Source organism: Athene cunicularia (assembly GCF_003259725.1).
Source record: "Athene cunicularia isolate RWA chromosome 5 unlocalized genomic scaffold, athCun1 chr5_part1, whole genome shotgun sequence".
Taxonomy (NCBI): Eukaryota; Metazoa; Chordata; class Aves; order Strigiformes; family Strigidae; genus Athene; species Athene cunicularia.
The window spans coordinates 6,198,569-6,214,169 of NW_020799101.1; the positions used below are offsets into that span (position 1 = coordinate 6,198,569).

The 15,601-nt window shown below is 43.4% G+C and overlaps 1 protein-coding gene across 1 annotated transcript in view; it reads right to left on the minus strand.

Annotated features, from left to right (window-relative positions):
• Positions 1-13,196, minus strand: part of AHNAK2 (AHNAK nucleoprotein 2) — a 46,005-nt gene extending 32,809 nt beyond the window's left edge. Inside the window, exon 1 of the mRNA XM_026849211.1 lies at positions 13,079-13,196. The gene's annotated coding sequence lies outside the window, so the exon portion shown is untranslated. The remainder of the gene's footprint in view (positions 1-13,078) is intronic.
• Between the last annotated feature and the right edge of the window lie 2,405 nt (positions 13,197-15,601).

The window sequence follows — 15,601 nt, forward strand, 5'->3', positions numbered from 1 at the left end:
CATGCATGTGTTTTTTATTAAATGCAGCTGTCAAAAAAGAGGAGGGCTCATGTTCCTGAAAAGGCGCAGTGAAGACAAATGGTTGGAATAAAGCATTAACAGGAATGTGCCCATTCTGCCTAGGCAAAAATCACCATTTCTGTAGAGCCTTCAGAGCAACCTTTAAACTAGCTGGCTCAGGGACTCGTAGCTGCCTAGCTGTGGGATTTCAGTGAACGCCGTACAAACCCAACCAACTCCCCAGGGAATCAGTACTGGCTGCACAAGCCACTCCTCCCCGTCCCCAGAGCAGGTGGGCAGACACTGGCTCTGCACAAACTGCACCTTCCCAGAGCACAACTGGAGAGAGACCATCTTTAACTAAGCCTCGCTCTCCCTGCCATGCTGCAGATAATTTTTTCCAAGTGTGTTGGCAGTGAACTTAAACCATCTACCACAATCTGATAAATGCTTACCTCTAATCATTTGGCTGCAGTAAAATTACGGAGGTGAAAACAGCAAAGGCAAAGTGAATGTCTAATTTCTTGATGGTAATTTTCATCTTATTCAAGAGATACAGATTCAGATTTTGTCCTCTGATCTAAATGTGTATTCTGAAGGAGTTCATCTGGATTTATATCAGGGCAATAGCAGAATTTGGCTTGTGATCTTGATGACAGCATCAGTTAACAGACTTGCTTATTCTCCTGTAATATATTCTCTGGGTTTTCTATGAGGTTCCTATTCAACAAGGATAATAGTCAAGCTACGATGCAGTTGTGTGGCAGCAGTGTACCACATAAATTAAGCTAACTCTGGGTATTATCACAAAAAAATATGTGTTTATAGCTTCATGCCAGTTTCTGACTAATGCTTTTGTTTGTTGCTATAGCAAATGACACATGAATCTGATAGCCAAAAGCATGTTTATGACTAACCTTAGCTCTCTGGGGATTGAAGATATGGAATGAAAAAAAACCAAAACCCACAACACACAATGTGAGGAGAACATGATAGGAAACACCTATTTTGGCACAAGTTACTATGAACATTAAAAGAGAAGAACATCATGAGCGGAAAACATTAGGAAATGGGAACTGTGGGAATAACCGGCTTTAACCCACGATGATTCAAATACAACTTTTATTTCACATTGCAAAGCTGTCTGTGCAGGACTCGAGTACGTTGCAGAAGTCCTGGCTGTGTGTTAACGGATGGATTTAAGCATCTGAAGTCTGGAGTTTTGGATCACCCTTTAAAACATTCAGACCACTTTATTCTAGATCGTTTTTACACTCTGCCTTGACACCTAAGACACTATTATTCACTTAATTGATTTCTATTAAAATTCATACTTTGGTAGTTTCCAAGAGCCTGTCCCCTGACTGACACCCCATTAGCTGTACGAACACGCAATGGAGAACAATGCTGGCCCCAAAAAGCTTTCTGTCAAACTAACAGTGAGAGCCAGAGGAAGAGGAGAATGGACAGAGAGAGAGGGGAGGCAGAGAGGCGATATGACTGCACCACCCACCACATCAGAGGTTGAGCCCAGGTGTCTTGCACCCCAGTTCATTTGACTGATTCAGGTTGCCAAATATGTTACCGTGGGAAGAGGAATACATTACGTGCCCTGCAGAGGAGGGAAAATAATACAGCTAAAGTGATTCCTAAACTAGGATAGTTCACAACAAAGCTACATTATGTCAGGCAAAATATATACTAGTGTTATTCTGAATAATGTCTTTTCTTCATGGGTTAAAAAAAAAATTAAAGGGGAGTATTGCTGTATAGTGTATAGCTACACATCAGTTTCTATCAATGTTTTCTGTTGATATTAATTACTCTGGCTCTAGACTGCATATTACATCTTTATTCACAGATTTGTACTGTGCATAAAGGCATATAATTATCACAATTCATGTCAAGTTCTTCCACCATCTATCCCAACACTCAGCAGACAGTCTTGAGATCATATATAGCTTTGTGGAGAGGTAGGTCTGGCCAAGCTGTAGTGCTCCAGGTATTTCCAAGGGGTTGTTCATGAAAGACATCTTGACCCATCAGTAGGATAAACAGGCAGTGTCACAAATAGAAGTCTACAAAAATCTGTATGACTAAGAAGATACCTGCTGGTCATTTAGTGCCACAGCATCAAATCGTGAAGTACTGAGATTTCATTCTGTGCCTACTCAAGCAAAACATCCATTGGCCTCAATGAAAGAGATATATGGCATGTTACATCACACTCATCTTGTAATTCGGACTGTGGCATGGCCTGAGATCAGCTTTGATTCCATCTTGTAAAATCCAGCACAGCACACAGCACCGCACACAGTAATCATGCCTGCATCCTTGTAAGAGTAAATACTTTTAGAACAAAATGCAAGCCCCTTGTAGATTAGCCATGAGTTCAGTTAATGTATACAGCAAGTAGCATTAAGACATCGGTGTTGTTTAAAGTGAAAAACAAAGGCAAATAAGATACAGGCAGAAGTTTTCTAGCCATAGCCTAAATATCATTCTGGACAACAGAGCAATTGCTGGTGACATGCAGAAGGCCATATATGACTGTCTTTGCTTTCACACTCTTTTTTAGTTCTTCATATTTGGCAGAAAATGCATCTTACAGAAAAGAAAAAGGAAAAAGAAAAAAAAAAAAAAAGCCAGGCTTCTTCCCTCCACATATAGAGACCATTTCAAAATAACTACCTCATTCCACGTCACCCCAAAAGCAACTGGTCTTCCCTGGGAATGGTATAGTAAATGAAATAAGAAAAAGTGAATAAATCAATGAATAAGCACAGGTGAAAGAGGATGCCAACCCAACTCCTGCTCTGAATGACGTTCTGATCTGTAGTAGCAGCAGGCACTGGTTACTCGTGCTTACGGATATGTATTGATGCAGGCACAGTGCTCCTTAATGAGTGTCTGTCCCTTTGGGCTCTCAGAGGGCATAGCTACCCCTTGCACCCTCTAAGGTACTGATCACCCAGACAGCATTGCCTGGTGCATATGAATATGCCAGCTTGGCAACTGCAGCATGTGGTCACAGACACCAAGAAAGCCCCTGCACCTGCCCAGAGCACCATGGAAAAGTAGGCGAGCTCTCCCTGCCTCCCAGAAAGTAAGGTAGCAAAGCAAAAAAAATTACTTGCTCAAAGTCACAGAGCAAGTTGGCAGTAGAGCCAGCAATAAATAAAAGCCAGATGTCCTGGATTCCACCTTCTCCCTGCACCACACTGCCTCTCTTAGCTCAGTGCTGGAAGGAAATGTTTTGCATTTACTCATCCCTCCTCTTCCTTTGTCAATAGAAATTAAAGCAGGCATCTGACTGCCTAAGCCTTGAATACTCCAGCGGTTTCCAAGGCTGGCAGTGGAGTCAGCCAACATTTCTATTGAATCCAGCCCTAATAGACAACTAAAAGTGTTTTCTTTGCCAACTTAGCTTATCAATGCAAAACTCATCTAAGCACATATTGCTTTTATATAGATATGCATTGCAAATATATGCATATATATATTTCACGACTTTTCAAAGAACCACTAATTACAAAAATACTATTTTTGCAACTGCACTGGTTTTGGCTGGGAGAGAGTTAATTTTCTTCATAGTAGCTAGTACGGGGCTGTGTTTTGGATTTGTGCTGGAAACAGTGTTGATAATACAGAGATGTTTTCATTCTTGCTGAGCAGCGCTTACACAGAGTCAAGGCCTTTTCCACTTCTCGCCCCACCCGCGAGTAGCCTGGGGGTGCACAAGAAGCTGGGAGGGGACCCGGCCAGGACAGCTGACCCCAACTGAGCAAAGGGATGTCCCAGACCATGTGATGTCATGCTCAGCGTATAAAGCTGGGGGAAGAAGGAAGAAGAGGCAGCATTCAGAGTGATGCTGTTTGTCTTCCCAAGTGACCATTACATGTGACAGAGCCCTGCTTTCCTGGAGATGGCTGGGCACCTGTCTGCCCATGGGAAGTGGTGAATGAATTTCTTGGTTTGCTTTGTTTGCAGTTGCGGCTTTTGCTTTACCTATTAAACTGTCTTTATCTCAACCCACAAGTTTTCTCACTTTTATCCTTCCAATTCTCTTCCCCATCCCACCAGGCTGGAGTGAGTGAGCAGCTGTGTGGTACTTAGGTGCCAGCTGATGTTAAACCACGGCAGCAACTCAGCCGAGCAGTGAATAGACTAATCCACTCGTATGAAAAAAAATAAAATACTTCATCATGACTTTTGTAAGTATAGATTTAAAACAAGCCTCTCTACCTTTTTACTTTGTTGAAAGGTAGGAAGGTCTGTCAGGATGGTTCTTGCATTAAAACCACTCAGGTCTGCTTAAAGACTGATGGCTAATTAGCATCAATTTTCCATTAATTTATTCTGTGAATAGAATGTCCAGATATTTAAAATTTGTTTATGAAGCTATCTATGGTGTCTGTGTGGAGGACCACTTCCATGTATTTTCCAAAAGCACTGTCAATCTCATTTCCAGGGAATACATCATGTCCTGTCAGCAAAATATCCTTACTGCTGTCAGCCCAAGGTGAGTCCATGTCTCTGAGCAGTTGAGCACACTCTTACTTGACATTTTTTTTTCACCCTTGAGAAAAATGCCACTCTGTTGGTCCTGCCTGTCATCATAAAAAGTCCAGCTGGGAGTGTAGGTGTTGTGCTGCTGTTGCTATAACTCCACTGCCAATGTGTTGCTTTGGCTACCGAAGGGTACTTCGGGGGAGCTGGACAGAAGTTCAAAAGAAATGCATCACTGCACATTGTATCCTCCTGTCCCCCAAACACCGAAGACCCCAAACACCGAAGAGGCATGGCAGTGGGCGCAGAAACTTTAGCAGCTGCAGGTTGCCTAAAATACTTCAGGCCTCTTTGCAGAACTCTCTCAGAAAACAAACGCATGCAGGACTTCGCCCTCAGGTCTCCAAGCAGAGGTCTCTGCCCCTCCGCAGGACGGCAGCAGGAGATCCCATACACAGCAAGAGCACAGTGCTCCCGCTCAGCCATACTCCGTGCCTCCACCATCTGCGCTAACCCACATGCTGGATAACTGCATCCACAGCTTTGCTCCAGCCAACAGGGATTTGTTATGACTGCGAATTTCTGAGATCTTCTAGACAATGCAACAAACCAAAACACAGCCCAAAAAAAGCCTTCCTTCGTTCTCTGGAAAACTGTTTCCACTATTATTTCCTCATTACTGACACCTCCGTTTTGCTCGATTTGCTTGACACAAAGTTTGTATAGCCCATAGTAGGTGGCTATATGTCACTTAACACAGCGGGGACCTTAACCTGCCGTCAGACTGCAGCAGCAATAAACGATAAGAATAAAGTTTTCACAAATACGGCTGGGTTGTGGATTTTTTTGTGCAACAATAGTAGGTTTGACAGACTTGAGTCTGCCTTCGTGTCAGACACATTGCCTTCTGCAAAACCTCTGCAAAGCAGGAAACTCTCACTCCTTCTCGGAGCTATCACAGCCAGGTCAAGGACATTGCTCCTTGCTGCAATTTGTCAGTGCCAACTTATCAAGTCCCAGATCCCTTCCCCTGAGCACGCAGGCTCTGGCTGGCCTCAAATGTAGTTCCAAGTGTGACCGAGTGCCAAAATCTTATCACAGTCCATCTCTGTCTCCTTGCAAGAACAGAGTTAGTGGAGGAGTTAGCGTGGTCTGTTTGTGCTGGTGTGACAGCCAGCTCCTGTTTTGGATTAGAGGATGATGGTTTTCTCTCAATCTCTTATCAGGCATTTATAAAGATTTGTGGGAATGAGAATATGCTCGTAGTTTTTGGTACTTCTTTTGCCCGTTGGTGCGAATTAAATCCCCAGACCCAGGCCCAGGCTCGTGTGCTGCCCAGGGGTGTAAGTTTTGTCAGCCCAGGCCATGAAATCACAGTGTGACAATGGAGAGGGGTTCATGCACATCCGAATTTACCTGCAGCTCCCCACACAGAGGCCTGCTGGCAGAAGATCAGTTTTCAATGCATGTCACAACCTGGGAGAGCACTGCAAAAGCGCTGCTTCCCCATCACACGGCAGGCTGGAGATCTGCTGACTCCCATCCCCGTTTTTCAAAGCAGGGCAGAGACTGAACGTGAACCAGAAATGAGCCCCAGATACAAAAGAGTGCAGATAAATTAAAACACAGCTGAGAATGGTGGGGGCAGTGGTCATCAGAAACACTCCAAAAATCCTGACCGCTGCGAGGAGGGCTGTGTGTCTCCCTGCTTACGGGCCAATACAGCTCCACGGCACCTGGGTCTGATGCAACACCTACAAGGTGTTTCCCCTGGGCTGGAAATGCTGTGGTTGTCCACAGGGGCAAGGAAGAGGTTTTGCTGTGTGGGGTCGTCTCACCCGCACTGGTTTTCAATGGTTTGTGGCTGGGCATGTTTGTGTGCGTGGCCCTGCTGGTTGCTCTCTCGGTGCCCTTGAGAAATAATCCACAATCATTGGTTTTTCTTTCCCTCACATTTGCTTCTGTTCCTGCTCCAGGGTCATCTCTGACTCCATCACTGCATCACAAGGGTTTGCGGGCACATTTAGGCAGCCTTGCTGTGGCTGTGGGGCGTGCTGTGGGTTCCCCGGCTCCCAAATGTGTCTTTCTGCCAGGTTATCTTCTTTCAACGTTGCCTCTGCTGGGCAAACTGACCCCAGAGATACCAGCCTGCAAAGGACTTAAGGGTGGGCCTGTCACAAGCTTCCTTCATGGGTGGCTTTATGAATTTAAATTTTCATTCAGAAAAAAACCTCTAGAAACTGAAAAGAGGAAATCAATTTTTTTCCACAGGTTTTCTTACCCAAGCCTTGCCATCAGCTATGGTTAAGTTAATCCAACTCAGCTACTTCAACCCCTCTGCTTCAGAGTACCTTGCATCCCTCCAGTGATGTGTGCCCTGAGCATCGTGCTGCTGGGCTGAGCACCATTTCCCTGTGTGCAAACACCCCACCTGCTGAACCATTGACCCATGTGACCACGTCCCCGCCCATGGTCCCAGTCCTGCTGTGCTCAGGAAGGCAGGGCTCAGAAGGGCAACGATGGTCCAGGTCTCCAGGGGGATCCCTATGGACTAGGGCTGGCCACACGCTCGGGATGCGAGCAGTTCTGCAGCACTGGGACTGTTTATCCACGGAAGCAAAGCAGAAAAAGGGAGAAAGGGAGAGAAGGAGAGGGAAGCATGGGGCAGAGCTCCTAGAAAAATGTGCTTTGGACAGTTTGTTTGGGCTCCTCGGAGACTCCTGACAGCTGCTCTGATCTCCTCACCATGAGACCCAGGGATGATTTGTTGACATATGCACCAAGCACCCTGTTTTCCTGGTATATTTAGGAGAGATTACATTAATTCTTGAGCTTATCTGCAAGTGCTAGGCTTATTCTCTAGGCTTTAAGGTTTATTTAAAATAAATAAGGTTTATAAATTTGGTTGGTGAAGCATGCAATGTATACATTATAATTAGGTAATTAATGCCCTAAATCTCTGTGATGAGCTTTCCTGGCATAACCCAGTATATTTATTCTAAAGCTTCATTTTAATCTCTGAAAAAGGATAATTTGAAAAAGAAAAATGTGATTTCTCTGCTATCTCTATTCAAACCACTTCATTCACAGATTCATCTTAGACTGGCTGAAGAAGTTCTTAAATCCACTATGGACATATAATCCAAATACAGATGTAAGGTCACAGTGCCATTACTAAACGTATTCCTTTTGTGACAGTTCTGTGGGGGTCTTGCCTCCATCCAGCTCTGTAAATCCCTGAAATTCCCCTTATAAATACCTGTGTGTGAAATAACTCTCAAAAGTCTGTTTTACACCACTTAGTCAATCATTTTCTAGTCCAACACATGCCCCAAAACAAGAGAGTGATACGATAGCAGAGCCTAAGAACATACTACCCTTCACGACCACTCCAGCACTGTCCGTTCATGGAAAGCCTGATTAATGTCAGCATCACAACTGCACGCATCATTACCTTTGTAGCATCATCCACCATCACAATTACAAATGCCGCATGTAGTCACTCTCATGTGAAAATGCCCAGTTTGCCTCCAAAATGAGACCTGACAAACTGGTTACTTTAAATAGGCACTGAGTTGTCCGAGCTATTCATTGCGCAAAAAATATTTTTTTCTCATAATCAAGCCCATTATGTGAAAAAGTCGATCTTAAGGAGTATGAGAACACAGTTCATATAAAAATCAATGCAACCTTTCACTAAAGAATAAATCAGATCGACTGACATCTATGAAAATATGTGGGGAATGCTTAATGACATATTTGTGTTCTTGTAAATTATTTGCTTTCAGGCTGATTTTAGAAGCAGGGATAGGGAACGCTCGTCTCACACCAGGAATATCAGCAATCAAAACCACCAGCTTTCTCATGATAGTTTCATGGTTCTCCAGTTCTTATGCCTCCCAATAAAGCCAAATGCATTTCAAACAAAAAGACCAACCCAAACTTTTGATGCTTATCTGATCTGAGGGAGAGCTGCTAATCAAGAGAGGTTCACCAAAAGATGATTTCTAACTAAGTAATGATGCCTAATCCCACTTAGACATTTTTCCCCATCAGAATATAATGCAAACAGTTAAAGCAGTTCCTGTTGTGTAGAAAAGTGATTTTTCTGTTCTCTACCAAACTGATTTTTGCTCCTGCATGCATGTCCTTTGAGTTTTTTCTTCATGTTAAAATTTCCATTTTGGAATTAACTTCTGCAAGTAATTTTGCTAAAGCTGGTTCTTTGGATTAAAGTAAGAATGACATGAGGCAAGGAAAAGAAAAATTCCTGCAGATACTTATTTCGAGGGAAAAGTAGAGTGTTGTGCCTGGCTGAGAGTCAAAAGGCTGTGTGCTGGGGTAAACCACACAGCAAGAAAAGTGAAGAGGTGACCTGTGGAAAGCTGAATGACATCAGCCTTCTAGGGCTGGTATGGAATATGGGACACTTAGGAAAGATAGGGATGGCTGGACTAATAAAATACGTGAGCTTTAAGGACTCCACTGCAAGGTGGAAGATTCTGTATCTAGAGTAGTTTACTAGAGTATTTTATTAGAGTATTTAGCTAAGACTTGTAGAAAAGGGAATACATATGTACAGACTGAAACCTTCACTTTTCAGCACTGGCTGCCTGAGACCACAAGCATACTGTTCTTCGAGGGGGAGAGCTGAGAGGTCAGTGGGCAGGTAGAAAGGTATTTAAAATCAGATGGCTGCATGGGTAACAGCTGCTCCCCCGACTCTGCGATCGTCAGGCACAGCCCACTGCTATCAAAATCAAGTAGTGTTTGTTCTCTTAACTACAGAGAAGAAATAACATTTGCCCAACAGTGAAGAACAGTTACTATGTCTTTGGAGTCTCGAGCATTTATCAACAGGATTAGAAATCATATAAACCTTATCTGCTTGTTTGTGTTTTTGAAAAACAGATAACTTTGCCCTCTGAAGACACTGCTATCTTTATTGGGCAGATGAAGCGGGCTTAGTGGCTGCTCTTCTTCAGGCATTCACATTCCTGCTCCATGGAATTTCACAGGGATTTGGGCTGTTACCATGGCCTGGGACTCCTTGCAGAGCTGCCATCACTGGGAGAAGATGGGTACCCTATCAGTAACCTTGGCTTATTTATTACTTACATGCCGTAATAACTTTAACGTATTTTGACTGCCTCCAGCCACTCTAGACTACACATTTGGTTGGATTTGGATGGTGAACCCATGGTTTCCCCTTCTCCGATAGAAAATTGCAGACCCATTCTCTGCAATAAGTCAGCAGTTACTTCCATGTATTTGGCTACCTGTAGCCTCCTTTCAGGAAGTAAAAATGTTGGTAGGAATTATTTAGTATGTGAAAGGTCCTCTTCTAGCCTGAAGTTTTGTTTTCCAATCCAAAATAATGAATTCCAGCCTTGACCTTAAGATCTGGAGTGAGATGAGCAAACGTGGGGATTTACCAAGTTCCCCTAGACGCAGCTGTAATCCTCCTGCGCTGGGGCTAGGCACAGCTGCAGGTCATCCAAAGGATCTTTCTCGCCACAAGAGCACTGTCCTGATTCCTGTCGAATGTGGCGACATGGCAAACTAGTCTTGGTAGGCTTTAATTTGAGCTGTGTCAGGAGCTGAATCCACTACTCTTGGTGCTGCTCCCCCACTTGGTTTTGGAGGGAAAAGCCTGCTAGGCAGATTGGAAGTTCCAGAGTTCCAGCTAAAGGAAGCAGGAAAGGCAGTAGTTGTTAGATGATGTGGCCAGGAAAACAGTTTTTTCGCACACTAGGGCTCAGGGACATGGCAAACTGTCTGAAAGCAGAAGCTTGCCCTTGCTCCATCTGCCTGTGCTGGTGCAGAGGGGCAGGGCCCCTCCTCGCTCAGAGCAGGGCTAACGCTGAAGCCTTTCACAGCCTCACTGGTTTGGATTGAACCTGCAACACGGAGCTCCCAAACACAGTGAGATTCTTTTCCAGAGGTGGAAACCCTGATTTTTCCAGTGCATATTTTGCTGCTCCCTGAAGTGGGGGACATTATGAAATGCAAAAATAGCTAGATTTTAAAAATTAATTAAATCTATTTGTTCAGATATTTACTCATAATATAAGCCAGTAACTTTCACACCTTTCACATACACTGCTTTATATTCTGATTATTTAGGTCTCCTGATGTGATGAATCCTGGAAAAAAAATCTCACTTAAATCCCTCAGCGTTTTACAGTTGCATAGGATGAACTGACTTCTTTGCCTGAATAGAAAACATGAGGAAAAAAAAAATAACCAACCCAAAGCTCCATGATTCCTTAGAGGTCCAAACCAAGGGAATATACATTCCTGTGGCTTCCAACAAGACATGACACTTCAGTAAGATCTTGATGCTGTACTTCCCACTCACTCCACTCGTGGTGTCAACGTTAAGTAAAGTTCGTGGGAAGTTCCTGGAGTGGCTTCCCAGAGAAGGCTGCCTCCGAGCACGGGGCTGAACCCACTGAAGTCAACAGGAGGTTAACTCAGATCACAGCTATTCCCCCGACCGTGTATTACAGACTGTTGGATTTTGTTTCAGTGATGAGCTTCAAGTACAGCCAAAAGTGAATAGAGGCACGTTGACCTCATAGTTGTGAATACAGACTGAGAGTCCAAGACAATTAAAAGCAGAAAATACGTGCCATCTCCAAACCCCTGGCAAATCAGTGCTAGACATTACTGCTGCCCCATCCGCCTGAAAAGACGTTAACACCCGCTCTAGAGGAGGTTGGAAGGCAGCCATCCTCGATGGATTGCTTACAAGCACTGACTGGAGTCAAACTGACTTCAGTCGGAGATTTACACAAGCTTCGTAATCTAATAGTAGAGTTTACTTTATGAGACTGCCACACCAAAGATAGTAAAATGCAATTTTAGCTAACAAATCTACATGCTTCCACAGAAAAGCTATAGCCATCATGGAACGTGTCAGCACTGCAGAGTGCCTGGCTCAGATTTATAGTTTTCAGTTTATTGCTGAAGAGTTATTGTTAACTCCATTGTTATAGGGTTACTGCAATTAAAAGTTCCAGTCACACTTATCGTTTTTAAACACAGCTAATAAACCCCAGTAAATTCTGAGATGTTAGATGCTTCCCCGTGCTGTTAGACGTCTGAGAATTTTTCATGCTAGATTTTTGACCTATGATAGGGTAGATTTTGGAAGTAAATTGGCTGTTGTGAGCTGCTTTTCCTCTAATTTGCTTGGATCTGCAAAAGTTTTTCTTTATTATAGTGAGAGATACAGCAAGGCAATACTGAGAAGTTTTAACTTGTGCATGCAACAAGTGATCATAACCTAAGTACTGTATCTCTTAAGAGTCACCTTCCAACTTCCTATATTTCTTGTTTCATAAATTATGAAAAAGACTGGTTATTTTTGTTGTAGAGGGGTAGACTTCTGGTGTTTTCTCTCATGTGAGTAATGTTTTTTCTCTTTTCTATGAAAGCTTTAAGAACATGTTCTTCTCATTCTCTCTACGGGTGGCTACAGATACAAATCCTACTTCTGCTCATCTGCATTCATGCGGTCAGAAACACGTTCAGGTGCACGGATAGAGCAAAGAACCTAGACAGGTGGATAGAATAATTTTACCCAGCGTATTTCCTAGTACTTTGTAAACTAGCCTGAGCAGTCTTGCAGTGAACACATACAGGCTCCCACTTCTGCTGACAAGGCTACAGGTCTGTTTTTTAAATGCCTCAAAGTTAATTGCAGTCTCTAATACCAACTAACATACAGAGAGTCTAGTGCCAAGACAGTATATTATTATATATATATATATATATATAAAATGCAAATGGTATCTATCGAGATATAATATTAACACAAATAGAATTCCTCTTGTAGAAGCACAAATATTATAAAAATCCAAACATATCTATGTGGAAAACAAATGAACAAAAACTTCATATTCATCAGAAACCAACTTCACTGTAAGTAAATTGCAGTTTGCACCTTGCAATACATTGCAACAGCTGGGACTGGCTCTTTGTACTGCAAAAGAGAGTTTCACTATCTTTGAGATCCTAAGGTGGGTTAAGTATACAGACAGAGGAAGTAAGAAAAACAACGTGCGTGATCTGGAATAGAGATTACTGAATGGAGGGGTGTGTATGGAACTGAGAACCAACATCCCTCTTAAAGATTTAGGAGGCTTAGTGCACAAGCTTGAAAGCCCTGCATTAAGAATGTGGATCAGAAACTTTTTAGCAGGCTGAACACATTAGTTCATCCCTGATTTCACTTCTTCCATATCCAAGGAAGAGACAAAGCTTTACGCCAGGTGGGATGCACCTTGGCTGAAGCTCTGGCCATGCTTTTCCCTGGTGGTATCACTTAACACACAGCATCTTCAGGTTTCGCTTATCAAGTACAACAGCTGGGAACATTACATCTTTATAATCAGAACGTCCTGTTTCTGTATCAAAGGGCACAAAATACACACGCCCACATCTCTTCACAATTTTAAAAGCCCGTCATCGCCTGCAAACTCGTGCAATCTGCATCAGAGATTAAAAAGAAAGAAAGAGAGAGAGAGGGGAGGGGGGTTGTTTTTTAAAAATAAAAACTTACCAAAAATAACTGAAGTTCTCTAAAGTTGCCCTGAAGTTGAAATAGCCCAGAACACCAGTGCAGAGCCTGCCTTAAACTCTCTCACTCCCCCTCTCTCTCCAGCAATTGGAAGGAGGGCTGTGCAGAAATTCAGCAAACAATTTTCCTTCTATGTCGACCGGGGCGTTCCTCTACGGGCAGAAAAGGGATGGCTAAGCCTGGGTGAGGCTTGTTGCTATCCCCAAGCCAAAAGAGCGCTGTCGCAGATTACACAGCCTGTGAAATCCAATCCCTTTCTCTACTCAGGCAACAGCTGTACGGCTTCAGCTGAGGCGGGTGCAGCGGATAGACCCTGGACTTGTTGCTGGTCAGGCTTTCCCTGCTGTGGGATGGGGAGAAATGGGGGTACACGGGTATCCATAAGTTCCCGTGTCTTCTCCCTGCGCACTGCCTGCAGCTACAGGCACGAGCGCACACAGGGTGGAGATACAGGGCAATTTCCTCGGGACTGAAAGTATATGGGATGTGGGCGCCCGCACAAAACAAACATCTCTTTTCCTGAAATTCATTCCCAGCCTTGCTTCAGGACATAAGTGGGTAATTAACGTTATATGTATTAGTAAATTCTCATGCAAGCATGCACACACACAGGATGCACTCTGTCACAACAGCGTGGTTCGGGAGGGTTTCAAGGCTGTTCTAGCGTCCTCTGTAAGTTCATTTTTCCTTATCATTATTTGTCAGATGTTTAATTCTTTCTGGAAAAAAAAAAAAAAAAACCAAACCAACAAACAAACCCAAACAAAACAAAACCAAACCCTGAATGCTCTGCTGACAGACCTTGCAGCAAATGAAGCGTTATCATGACTCGCAGCATGGGAGTGCCGGTGTGCTTAGTGCTGCCTTTGCATCGTGTCCTGATACCAACACATGAAGAAAGCCACTTAGTGCCAGAAGAGAAGGATTTATTAAAATTCCCAGCCCCTCCTCTCACCTGTTTCTATTTCCCACCTCCCTGCAAGGAAAAGAAATCTGTAATACAGCTGATTCCTCCCTCTCTGAGGAATTCCACTGATCCTCTGATTCCTACTCCCTGAAGCTTTAAAAAAAAATCACAGCAACAGATTTCAGTCCGAGCTTCCTTGTTTCACAGAAGTATTTGGCTGCTCCTTTGCATGCTGTCAGATAGGTGTGAGGTGAGAGAGGGTGCAAAATGCAAACACCACATAAACAGCCCTGGGAGTGTCCTGCAAGAACTCCAGCTGCTTTGCCAACAGCCAGAGCAGGATGTGAGCAGGTAAAAAAAACCATGCCAACCAGAGGAAGATCCCTGTGTTTACAGAGCAGCCTCGTTTCATGTTGGGGCAAATGTTGTGCTGGGGATTTTTATGCTGTTGGCTCTGAATACGTTTCAATATGTGAAATTCTGTAGATGTTGGGTTCCTGGACCCAAGTTTATAATGGGTACATGCAGTGTCTACACAGGGCTTGTGGGAATCTGAGAGGGGAAACTGAGTGTCCAGCTTTGCTTCCCTGCTGTGTGGGTACTTAACATGGGCCTTTTGTGAGAGCTGGGTCTGAACAGAACTACGGTATTTATATTAAAGACAATTCTGTAATGATTTTTGTGTAACTAAGTATACTATTATATCTAATTATACATTACATATTAATTATACAAGATCACACAGATAGCTTAATTTAGAAATATTATGTGTAATTTTATCTAATTAATATACAGTCTGCACAGGACCTCAATAGCACCTCATAAAATGTGTCTTTTATTATATGATTATATTGTGTATATCTAAAAAATAGAATAGATATAATTTGTGATTATATACTATCTATAAAATAATGTATAATTAATACAGATATGTCAAGTACTATGCAGTTCAAACACAATCTCTATCTTCTTGTGAGTGTGGCATCCACATCAAGAAAAAAGAAATCCATTGGCTGTAGGCAATGCAGGGAGGTTTGGCAGCGGAGGAGGGGGACGAGGCGATGGGACTGCATCAGCACAGGGGATGTAGTACTCTTTAAGGTGGCATGTTTCAAGAGAGACATTCTGCAACTGCCTCAAGGATGGAGGCCACCAGAAGCAATAAAGCCTCCTGAGCTGTGGTCAGCAGCAGGAAAGTAAACTGTGAAGGCTGAGAAAGGGAGCAAGACCTCTCTAATAGCTAGTTTTGGACTTGCTCAGCTGCCATCCCTATTTCTGTGCTCAGTCCTTGGGACTATACCGAGGTCCAGCCTTTCTGAACTGTCTTTCAACATCATCCTGACAAACAACATATATTTTTAGAAACAGACATGCAAAACAAGAAGCCCAACCTGACACCGTGGTTTGATGCAGAGACAGCTCATTTGGATGCAGAAATCTGTCTCCTACCTCCAGAGCCAGCGGTGCAAGCAGCAGCACTTCAGCAGGGCACAGGCTGTGGGGTGACAGTGGCCATGTGCTCAATCCCCATTCAGTGCTTTACTTCAGCTCTCCTTGTTGAATATATTGATGGGTGTTTTTTCGATCTTTTAAGAATA